This window comes from Anser cygnoides, chromosome 1 (assembly GCF_040182565.1).
Source record: "Anser cygnoides isolate HZ-2024a breed goose chromosome 1, Taihu_goose_T2T_genome, whole genome shotgun sequence".
Classification (NCBI taxonomy): domain Eukaryota; kingdom Metazoa; phylum Chordata; class Aves; order Anseriformes; family Anatidae; genus Anser; species Anser cygnoides.
The window spans coordinates 47590046-47602734 of NC_089873.1; the positions used below are offsets into that span (position 1 = coordinate 47590046).

Here is a 12689-nt window from a genome sequence, read left to right on the forward strand (position 1 = left end):
CTGTTTGAGTTACTGCAGCTGGGGAGGATGCTGATGGAAGGCAGCAGAGATGTCTCACAGCATTTAATCCAGGCAGATTATGATTCTCTGACACTAGCAGTAGTGACCTTACAAATGTTGACAAGGCAAAGCAAGCACCTACTGCATGATTCAGTCACTCGAGGCTCTTTGTTTTCAAAAACTTGCAAGCCTGGTGCAAGACAACAGCTAGTGTGCTAGAATCATATCATTGCCCAGAAACAACAGCATCTCATAAGAAAGATTCCCATTCATGGAGATGCATGAAAAGCCTGCCTTGACTCATGTCAGCAGAGGCATATAGCACAGGTCGCTGTTAATTGGTCAGGTGAAGAGATCTGTAATTTATTCTACAGCTACCCCAAAGATACTGCGTATGCGAATGAAATAATATTGGCTGCCAAATGGCCTTCTGCATCTCTCTGAAGCCATCAATTGCACATCAAAGCCTACTGTTTGCCAAAGACAAAAAATAACAAAACCCAAACATTATGCGTGCTTTGGCAGACCAGAAAGGAAGGGGCACAATGTGAGCTGCAGAAAGTTGGCAATACCAACTTACTGGGGAAATGTAGTGTTTACCTGCTTTGATATTTTTGTTGATTAAAGTGGTAGTGTTTTCCCACACATTACAGGGGACCCTGCCTTGACATATAAACTTGTACTCCAACATTCAAGCACAAGTGCTATTTTCCTTTTTCTTTTCTGCATGAACAATAGAGCACCTACCATTCTGCACAGTGCCTGAGGTCTGTGAGAGCTACTCCGCACACTAAATCCCTATTTATTACTTTCCCAATAATTCCAATAGGTAAAGAGATGTTTCTATCTTTATACGTGTTCCTTCTTATTGCATGTGAGTTCTTTCAGATTACAGATCATCTAACATTTTGAGACTTAAGCAAGGATTTTCATAATCTCCATGCTCTCACCTTCCTTGATATTAAACAAAGCCTTCTGTCTTATATACACTTTTCTTTCAACATTAGTAATATCCAGAGACCTTCACATACCATGTTAACAATAATTTCTCATATTTCCAGAAATAGAGTTAACTCTATTATTATTTGGCAGAAGTACCCTTTCATACATACTCAGAAAACTTCTACTAAGAAGACAAACTCATCCGCAAAGCGTTTTAAAAGTGATGATGCTCCAATTTATTGTATGCTATTTGATTTCAAAAGTCTTAATCTTTAATTAATAATTATGTAAAAGATTCCAAGAGCTAGGTAAAAAATTTATTACTGTATGTTTCCACCTTGCCCCGGATTAACAAGAGACTTTCCAGATTCTTCCATTTTCTTCTTTTCTTCTACCTGATTTTCTTCCCTTCCGTTCTATCTGATACTAGTTCTCCCTTTTTCAAGCTGGATCTAGTTTCTATTTTAATATGCTTTTTATCTGCAGTAAGTATAATGCCATAACTTCTGATCACATTTTCTCCTTTGATCTCTTTGATTTCCTGACCTGCAATACCCTTTAAGAAAAGGATTTTACAAGTGTGAGTCCTTTTTCCCTCCATTAGCTAGGTACTCTTGGTGAATTCTGTAATTCATCTGTTGTTTATGAATGGTGTAAATAATAAATACTAAACAATTGTGTTACCATTTTAAAATCCAAACTGCATGTGGAAATTACATCATAAGGAGGCAGTAAAGACAGTATATACTAACTGATCTTTTTCTCCTTAGCACCATATTCTGTCACCTGGAAACTAATTACAACAACATAATCACATATTTCCTGTCTAGTAAAGACAAGTTTCATAAAAGAAAATAATTTATATTATAAATTACTAGCCCCTGCTTATTTGTAATTTTTATATAGATGAAGTGCTTTAGGTTGACCTCTGATTCCCTAGTTCTTGTCTGAGGCAGTAAAATCACACAAGTTGTGCAAAACCTTGAGGCAATTTTAACTACTCATTTAGGTCCTGGGATTTTGTTTTTGGTTTTTTTTTGATTTTTTTTTGTACACATTTTTAAGTATATCATTACAAATGATAATTTCAAAGAACTTTTTTCCAGCAACACATCCAAACAGTTATAAAAACAAACTCATGGGTATTGATTAGTTACTACATTCCAAATTCAATGCATAACACCAACTTAATACTTAAGCAAAAAGTATTTCAGACAAATCAACACACCTGTTTTTCATGCTGACACATTGCTTATATATTTATGAAAACATGATGTTTACAAGCAACATTAATTTAGACAGGCCATGAGACCTTGACTCCAAAACTAGTTTTTAAACAGAGGTTAATTAATTGGCTATCAGCGAATGCTGAGATTCTGTGCAAAAAAAAAAAAAAATAGAAAAAACACTGCAAAAGTTGACAACAAAGCTTACAGTAAGGTAGCCTGGGAATACAAACTGCTATTCCTCTTCACAGTTCCCTGCTAATAAAAGCATTAACTTTAGAGCACATATGAAAGGCAGTGAGGACCTCCTGCTGCCTCTCTGATATAGTATTGGTGGCAAATGGGCAATTTCCATATATGTGGCAATTTGCTAGTGTTACAACCCATATCCAAATGCCTTGAGGCGCTGAAGTGCCAGTCAGGAGAGCAGGACCAACATTAACATATGATTATGAAAGAAACAGCAAAAGGGAAAAGGAAAAACACTGAATGAATACTTTGGTGAAGGATTCTTTATAGAAATGTTTTGAGAGGCATGATCTGAAACTTCATGTTCTCAGAGGCATAATGCAATTCACTCTCCTATGAAATATTAAGCCAAGGCAGTAACCCTTCAATTTCCCATGACCATTCCTCTCAGTTCGTAAATAGCTAGTTCCATCCAGAATTAAAAGCAAGCTGTAGCAAAACTAAATAATCTCATTATCAAAGGAAAATAATGTGGTAACAGAAACCAAAAAATTTTGCAAGACTGGGGGTTGGGCTCAGCCACTAACATGTAAGAGTTCATGTATAATTCAAAATATCCTGTGCTTGCCTTAGTGAGGAAAATACCACAGAAGAGAGAGATCAGTTGTCCTCCTCTGTTCATTAGTTATCATACTCTTATGTCTGGAAACTGTTTACCTTTCTCTTTAAATGCACAACTGCAAGACACCACATGATCTATTCCACTTAAATACACACTATAGAATTTCAAGAAACGCTGTCAAGTTCAAAATTCCTTTGTTTAGGAAGCTAGACTTTCTACATTGCCAACCAACAGTATTAAAAGCAGCATCTAATATTACTAAAGGTGAGAGGAGGAGCACTGCTAAGACTTTTCAGATGAGTATCTAGACTTTTCAGTTTCTGTATTTCATATAATTCTTAATTTGACTACAAATAAGTTGATTCCTTAATGAAAAAAAAAAAAAAAAAAAAAAAGAACTTCATACTCCAAAGCTCAGAACTTTCAATTATTCAAAATAATTAGGAAAAAAAAAATGGAAAAATGAAATAAACATTAAAAGGGTTGCTAAAAATAGATGCAGTAATAACAACTACTTTGAAATTGTTGTCAGGTCTTGGGTTTGGTTTTCTTCTTTGTTTGTTTTTGCCTTTAAGTTTACAGATTTCAAATTCATGAAACATTTCTTCTATTCAGGAGCCAAGCAGATCACAACTGACTACATACTACTTTAAGAAATGTAGGTTTACTGGCTTAAATATATTAATTTTAGCCTGTGGGTAGAAAAGAAAAAAAAAAAAGAGAGAGGGAGAGAGAGAACTGTTACGTAATTCCCACCAGATATCACGCACATACGTTTAGAGGCATGCCTAATTCATTGCCTAAGGAGTAGACAGAGGCATCTCTAGAGCTAGTCATGTGGCCTTTTTTAACTGGAAGTCTTGACAGCTTACAGCCTCTACACCTTCAGGCAGGATTTTGCAAGCATATAAAGAAACAGAACTCAACTGGGTCTTCCAGCAAAATGCCCTTCAATTTAAATGAATAAAACGGTCTGCTACGCAATCAGTAGCACTGTACCTGCCACCCTGATAGAGAGCCAGCCCGGAGGTCCACAAGACAAAGCAAGCTAGCAAAAGTGCAGCACTCAGTACAGGACTAAGTTTCATGGCTGCTCAGTTCTGGGTAATGACTTCTGAACTGCTCGAGTAGTCAGCACTGGTCTCTTACCAGATGTAAACAGATATATTGAACAGTTTTAAGGTATACTGGTCTTTAAAAATCAATTACATTCTCTTCTATGAGCAGGTGACATGCCTGGTGGATGAAGGAAAGGCTGTAGACATAATCTAACTAGACTTCAGCAAAGCCTTTGACACAGTCTCCCACAGCATTCTCCTGGAGAAGCTAGCAGCCCATGGCTTGGGCAGGTACACTCTGTGCTGGGTTAAAAATTGGCTGGACGGCCAGGCCCAGAGAGTGATGGTGAATGGAGTGAAATCCAGCTGGCAACCGGTCACCAGTGGTGTTCCCCAGGGGTCAGTGTTGGGGCCCATCCTCTTTAATACCTTTATTGATGACTTGGATGAAGGAATTGAGTGCACCCTCAGTAAGTCTGCAGATGACACCAAGTCGAGGGGAAGTGTTGCGAAGGGTAGGAATGTCCTGCAGAGGGACCTGGACAGGCAGGGTCAATGGGCAGAGGCCAGTGGGATGAGGTTCAACATAACCAAGTGCCGGGTCCTGCACTTTGGTCACAACAACCCCACGCAACATTACAGGCCTGGGGGAGAGTGGCTGGAAAGCTGTGCAGAGGAAAAGGATCTCGGGGTGTTGGTCAACACACCTGAACATGAGCACATGAGCCGGCAGTGTGCCCAGGTGGCCAAGAAGGCCAACGGCATCCTGGCTTGTATCAGGAATAGTGCAGCCAGCAGGACCAGAGAGGTAATCGTTCCCCTGTACTCTGCTCTGGTGAGGCCACACCTCCAGTACTGTGCTCAGCTTTGGGCCCCTCAGGATAAGAAGGACACTGAGGCCTTGGAACACGTCCAGAGGAGGGACCTGGTGAAGGCCCTGGAACACAAGTCCTGTGGGGAGCAGCTGAGGGAACTTGGGGTTGTTTAGTCTGGAGAAGAGGAGGCTCAGGGGAGACCTTATTGCTCTCTACAACTACTCGAAAGGAAGGTGTGGGGAGCTGGTGGTAGGCCTCTTCTCACAGATAACTAGCGATAGGACTAGAGGGGATGGCCTCAAGTTGTGCCAGGGGAGGTTTAGGTTGGAAATGAGGAGACATTTCTTCTCAGAAAGAGCAGTCAGGCATTGGAACAGGTTGCCCAGGGAGGCGGTGGCATCACAGTCCCTGGGAGTGTTCAAGGAAAGGTTGGGCCTGGCAATTAGGGACATGGTTTAGTGGGTGACATTGGTGGTAGGGAGATGGTTGAACGAGATGGTCTTGGAGGTCTTTTCCAACCTTAATGAGTCTACAATTCTGTGATTCTAAAATTGTTCAGTCTAGGCCACATACCTCTCAGGAAAACTTATTCTTCATGGGACATGCGTATCTGGATTTGTTTTGCACAACAGTCCAAAGCATATTCCTTGTCACTTTCTGAGCAGCTAATACATTTTATGGGTTGATAATGCTCCATCATTCACTAGAACAGATACATCCACATACCCAATGATTGATGTATGATTCAGAAAGTAAATGTCTTTCCTCTGCACTTCCTAAAGCAAATGTCAGGTGGCTTACTGTAGCCTGAAGCCTACTGCTTCAGTACACAAGTCCAACTTGCACATCGCTTCTAATGTTCCTATTCATTCTTAAACACAAAGCCATTTTGATGAATCCGTGCTAAACAAAGCTATAAGAAACAGGGGCACAGGTATACTCCATCAAGAACACCAATAATAGCAGCCTGTTACTCAAGTCTTGGTGCATTTTCAAGGCAGACGTGTTTAATGATCAACATACACAGCTCCTAGCTCTTGAATGTTCCCAACATTTCTGCATATATTTTTCATATGCAAAATGAGTACATAAAATGTCTTGGCTACCCCCATCCCCTCTACTTCCTAAAGTGGAATTTTTGAGGCATCAGTTCTCCATTAAATATTAGCACACAGGAAAAAAAGCAAAAATTTGTGCTCTGAGGAGTTTGGCAAATGAACAGTAAATATTTACCAGCTGCTAAGATCAGCTGGCTGTTTTGAATTTAATCTAAGTATAATTAAACAAACAAACAGACAAGATATCAGGATTTCATTTCACAGTGTGGAGTAATACCATTCAAGCATTCTTTTATTTTAAATTTATACGAGCATTAATGACCATCAATGCATTTTTTTTTCTTTCACTGCTACAGAAGTATTAGTTTTTGGTTAGCTAACAACTACCATGAAAATAACTTAATAAGTCATTGCGAGATATTTTAAGAATACCATTTGAGAAACATTTTGTTTATAAGAAATTCACTGTCATAACAGAAAAACAGTTTGCCAAAGCAAACTTGCCTCCAAAAAAATCATGGTTTTGCTTAAATGAATATCAATTCATCATCTAGCAAACATTTTCTAAATAAAAATTGTAGCTTTCTGGCTTGCTTTATTTAATCAGAACTTTGCTCAACATGATTTCTTTAAGAAAGAAATCAAAGTCTTTCTTGTGTTTTGAGGGATTTTTTAAACATTTGAAATAACAATGTCATTTCTCAGTTTCAGGGTTTTCAGGATCTAAGTCATACATTAATGAAAGCAGCAAGTGGGTTTGAGCTTTTAACAAAGCACAATCTTTTCCTAATTTGTTCAGGCACTGGACTTAAATAGATGCTAGTAAAATTAAAGTAAAGCAAGGTACACTAATCCTTCCTTCTCACAGTTCCTAGGCTTTTGGTATCTTGTCATGTCACTGTTCCCTGTCTTGAAGGGGAAAAAAAAAAGTTATACCAGGCTTCATCTCAACATCAACAGCTGGTGAAACCAAACAAAATATCAGTACTCATCCACCTTAGGTTAGCTTTATAAAAGATATAATTCATATTTTTACTGAAAACTGAAACCGCTAAAATGGTAAAAATTAAAATACCTTTTCACAGATGTGGAGGATCTGGACTTAACTAGAATATTTGTAATGTAGAACTGGCACATATGTACAGGATGAGGAAAGCCACTTAAATTCCATGACAACTAAATTCCCGGCCCAATACCCAAGCACCCTTACAAGCACAAAACTATTAATGCTTCTCCTCCACAAAGTTCAGGAAAATCATTTATGTTTTGACATGGAAAATTCTGAACCAAACTGATTTTCTAGCACTTCTTTCAAGTTTGTTTGTTGTGGATTTCTTTTGGTGACTTGTTGACTTTATTCATTTACAGACTTCCTGATTAAAAAATAACAACATGCAAAGAAAAGCTAAGTATATTTAAAAATTGCTTCCAAAAACATATGCACACAAACATGATGAAGATCAAACAGGATCTTTTCTAGCAGACAAGTAATGAATTATTTCTTTTCAGCTTCCAGAGAACAAAACTGAAAACACCAGAAACATGCAGCTGAATATGTGATAACACTAGTCTCCTAAGAAGTAAGAAAACTCTTATTCAACACACAAGGTTAGTGGCATACTATGAAATTGACTTTTGATATTTTTCTTGATCACATGGGCTTCTAGCTCAGCTAAGAAGAAATGAGAAGCTCAGATACCTCATCATTGCACATAACCATACGTTAGTGTTGCATAAGAGAGGATGGGAGGTGGAAGTCACTCAGCTAATACCTGCTTGAACCTCAATGCTAAGAGTGAGCAAGGAAAACAAATAAAGAATTAGGCCAAGAGAGAAAGAAAATAATGTTGTCCACTGCTTTTCTTTTTTTCTCAGCATTTTCAGCTGTGTCTAGGAGAGGCTGGGGCTATTGGCCTATACTGAATGTAGATAACAATCAGTAATCTGGAAGTGGCTAATTAGCTCTTGGGTGCCAAAGCTTCAGGATCCAATCCAACTTTTAATTTTATCTCATCTCCGTCTTTGGAGATATTCAGAAGCCATCTGGACAGTCCTGGGCAGCCTGCTCTTGATGACCTTGCTCAAGCAGGGGTGAGGAATAGACGATCTCCAGAGGTCTCCTCCAATATCAACCATTCTGACACTGTGATTTGATAACTAGGAAGTCTCACTATTGAGAAGGAATTAAACACACGAGATCAGGCCTCTGATCACATCTCCCTGGTGGAGTTTAATCTGGCTAAGTTTGGTTTAGCTGTCTGAGCCCACATCCAGTTGTTGCAGTTAAGAGCTGTGAAGAAAGCGAGAAAGGAGGGGCTATCCCAGGTTTCCAGCTGTGGCTGCTCTGCTGGCTCCCCTCTCTACCACACTACTGATGGGCTCTCTCCCACCCCCCTCATTTTCACCTGGGCCCAGATCCCCTGGCTTGGCTTCAGAGCTGCCCCGACTCACTGTGGACTTGCTGGGCAATCACTGGGTAGTCTCTGACCCCAGGCCTAATCCCAGGAATATAAAAAGGATAATACAATTCTAACCTATGATATAATAAAAACTAAATGCTTAAAGGACAAAAGCATACTAGATTTATCTGGTAATAATATAGGGAATGCAAAATAATAGTGAATGTTATATTTTTAAGATTTTTTTTTTGTCTTGGAAGAGGCTAAAATACTCTAAAGACTATAAACATATTAGAGCAAAAGTATAAAACAGACATTTTGTAGCTAGAGGGACATAGTTAAGGAAGGTGCAGTCAGCCAACAACACAGTAAGTAGCAACCGAAAAGAAAAATTTGGTTGAAAACGTCAGAACAACCTCCCATTTTAACAAAAGACTGCCTTAGATCCTTAGTTCCTAAAAAAAAAAAAAAAGAAAAAGAAGACACGTATTTTTTCATTAGAGAAAAAAGGGGGGGGAAATGTTCTGAAGTTCTTCCAGAGTAAACTCCACAGTTCTCAGTGAATTTAATTCCTTGGGAATATATATTAGGTTCACTCTGCTGGAACTGGTAGAGAAAAAAGGAAAATGAGATATTCCCACAAGCTTCGAAAAAGAAAGCATTTCTTTTTACCTACATTGTACTGAGACATGCTCAAAATGAAGCAACCATGAGGAAAATGAAGGTACTATTGAGCTTCAGAACGGCCTTTTTTGTGTTTTTTTTTTTTAATGTACTGTAAATTTAACTGAAAGCCAATTATTAAGAATGATTGGCTCATCCTTTTATTAGAGATAGCTTTTCTTCTATTTTTGTAAATGTCTAGAAAAGGGGTGGGGGGAAGGGATTGTTCTAAGAGCAGCCTGCAATGCCCTGTCTGAGTTTTCTACCCTCATAACCTGCTCCAGGCATGCACACTTCATGTCTTCCAGAATTAACTAGGAAAGGATTACTGTGGTTCTCTCCCAAACATCACTCATGGCTCTCACCTGAATTTATTTTAAATGCAGCATTTTAAAGTTAGATGTTTAAGATAAGGTATTTAAAAACACAGTCAAGCACCTGAGCCAACAGAGAAGCAGTTTTCAGAGCTACTTACCTACTGCAGTGCCAATGCAGAGCCAAGCTGGGGAAGACAGGGCTCTTAAGAACTGACATTTCAGGCAAGAACAAAGAAAAAAGTGGAAGGTGACTCAGCCTATCGCTATAACCACAAGTTTGCCTGATGACCTGATCTCTGGGTTGACCCAACCTGCTCACAAGTAACTGCCTTCAAATTCTTTTCGCATTAGGAGCATATTTTGGTGAAGGGGGTACAAGTACTTCTCACAGCTTGTATGCCATTTCTGTTTCTTGACAGAATTTCTCCAAAATCCCTGAAGATCCAAATCAGATTTCTGTGAGTCAAAAAAAAAAAAAGCAGTGAGAATGAGACAAAACTGCTTTTTCTCCCCTGCAGCTCCTTCAGCTATTTTTCAATAGACCTTCAGTAAAAAATCTCCCCTCACATTTTCACTGTGAAATGCAACCTCTCCTGGCATTCGACTAGAGGCACCATGAAATCCTTTTCTGGTGAAAGAAGGAAGAATGCATGATGGGGGGTGCAGGACAAATTAGGATGCCAAGGTACAGAAAACTGAAGCACTTAGACATTCAAAAATATCTTTAAATTTAAAAGCTATTTTCAGAATTCAAACATTTTCCAAAACCCAAAATATTCCATTGCTGGAGTGCAGGAGACACTCATAATGCATACACAATGTGTTCAACACATACATGTCTATTTATTAAACAGCCTTGTTTCTCCCTTTGTGGAGAAGCTTCATTTCTAACTCCATTCAAGCAAGACTGAAATGTGGAAAGCAACACAGCAGCGCTTCATGTAGCTGCACTCAAGCTAAATACAACCTGTAAGAAAAAGTAAGGAGCCTCACAAAATTTGAGGTTCTCACCTGACATGGATTTTTCATCAAGAATCAAACCATTAAAAAAAAAAAAAAGTCATCACTAGCACACAGTTAAAGTACCCATCTCAGGCTGTGATGTCTGAATGCCAGCTGAGCTTAGCTGTTAGTTAAGGAAGTCTAAAAATGGGAACTGCTGCTACAGTTCCATTTTGCACCTGCAGACAGCCTTACAATTTATTTATTTTTCCATACTAGTGGTGAACACTACTGCCAGAGAGGAAGTGGGATTGTGCCTCCAGCCCTTTGGAGTTGGAAAAGCTTGGGTATTATTTTCATTCTATTTTATTTTATTTTATTTTTTATCACTAAGGCATTATCCTGTGTGCTCCTGAAAGGTAGTGAGTCAGTCTTCCTAAGGATTTAAGTGTGTATCTTTGCACTTCCTACTCATGGATCCAACTTCTATGGTCTTATTTGTATTCACAGAAGGTTCTGATCTGCAAATATCCCAGACAGAAATAGCCTCACTAGGACAAACGGCAGGTCCAGTCAATCCAGTGCAGGCAATGTGCAATAGTGCTGCAATAAAAAAATTTTGCTATTCTCAGCTTTTCTAAACATGCATGTCCCAGCTACTAACTCTCGTGTCTTCTGATCTCTGGCTGCAGATGTTATCTTTATATCAATTAAAAAAAAAAAAAAAAAGAGAGATTTTAATTTCCCAGCTGAATTTTTAAAAGGCCAAACTATTGCACTTCTTATGAGCCATTTAAATTCATTACAAAAGTAACTAACATACAGATAATTGCATCATTTGGAATAACATTGATAATTCCCACACAGCACCTTTAAGCAATGCAATTCCCCTAAATTCATGACAATAGAAAATTTTCAAATCACAAATAAACTTGCATATTCCGTGTCATATACATTATTGAGATTCAATTATTTAAGGTCTGATCACACTAGATCTGATCTCAATAAAGGCAAAATATGGTCCCTAGTTTTTAAAATAATTATGGCCAGAAATTGTATTAAAGCAAAAAAACCTGAGCAGGAAGTTTCCTGCAAAGACACCTGCCTGAAAAAGTGAACACAAAAGTACAAAGCAAGCACTATTGCTCAGTGCAAAACTTCAAATACACATAAGTACTATCTCTAAACCCAAATCACACATGGGCAGTTAAGAATAATCCCAACAAATTGGTGAAGGAGTTTTATTCTGAACTAATCCTAAGCATTTTTCTTTTGTTGCTTGTATGGATATGTCCTTGTTTTTTCAGAGGCATGGATGCCCATTAAAGAAAAGCTTACATGGTCTATTTGATAAAGGAGCAGCAAGCTACTGAGCACCTGGCTCAACTAAGTGTCAAACATATTTTTTCATGTACGTCTATGGTGATAACAGGAGTAGAATGTAGATACCCTACAACAGTGAAAACTGGGCCTATCCACCACTTTTCATTGCCATCCATGAATTACAGCATATGAAAATAAGTATTGTTGTTAATTTTCTCCTCCACAGTTTGTTCTCTCCATCTCACCCATGGGAAAGGAAACAGATCAAAACAAAACAAAGCAAAACAAAACAACAAAGAGCAATGTAGCCAAGAGAAATGGGCTGTTTGGGAAGAAATATTTTTACTACATACCAATTTCTGAAGAGAGAAAAATCAAGAGGTCACTATAAAGTGACCTCCCAAAATGTTACCTGTTGAAGAATTTTTTCTGCACCTCCCTTGGTTATACTCCTGAAGAGAAATGACCTCCTGTAGACTTACTGTTTCAATTTACACAGTCATCTCAGCTTCCCCAAGGTAATGCTGCTAGATGCTGGAAAAGAAAAGCTGTGCTGAATTAAAAATTTTAGTAGTTGAGATTTCTCAGGCTTCTTAGCAAAATGATACTTAAGAGTTTAATAATAAAGAATGTCTCGTCTGAAGTCTCATAACACTTACTTATGATTTATAAATTAGATGTAGAACATACGCTGCCTCTAAATAATACTCAACATGTTTGCATTTACATTAACTATTAAGTTGTTGAAGATTAAGAAATTATTATTCTTAACGTAGCAGCTCTAAGAGAAAGCATTTATTGAAGGTTAAGCAGTAATAATAAACAATAATTGCTGCTATTTGCTAACAAAAAGTGCTACCAACTGTCACCTGGACAGTGTAAATACACACATGCAACTTACAGATATGAAGACAGAAAAGAAAAGGAATGCTTTTAAATAATAATAATAATAATAATAAAATAAAATAAATAAATGAAACATAAATAAATACTGTTTTTTGCCTTCTACTTCACATTTGTTAAAAATCTATTAAGGAACAGCCCAGAGAACATATTTCACAATGACAAAGAAAAAACTACGAGTTTTGACAAAAAACAGTTGAAGAATGACTTCTCACCACTGCCTTCTCAGCTC

General features: G+C 38.0%; 1 long non-coding RNA gene across 1 annotated transcript; it reads left to right on the forward strand.

The window, feature by feature from the left end:
- The first annotated feature begins 6667 nt into the window (after positions 1-6667).
- LOC125182476 (uncharacterized) lies at positions 6668-11918 on the forward strand. Its single transcript, XR_007162377.2, has 3 exons — positions 6668-7518; positions 10511-10578; positions 11781-11918. It is a non-coding gene; the product is annotated as an uncharacterized lncRNA (long non-coding RNA).
- The last annotated feature ends 771 nt before the right edge of the window (positions 11919-12689 follow it).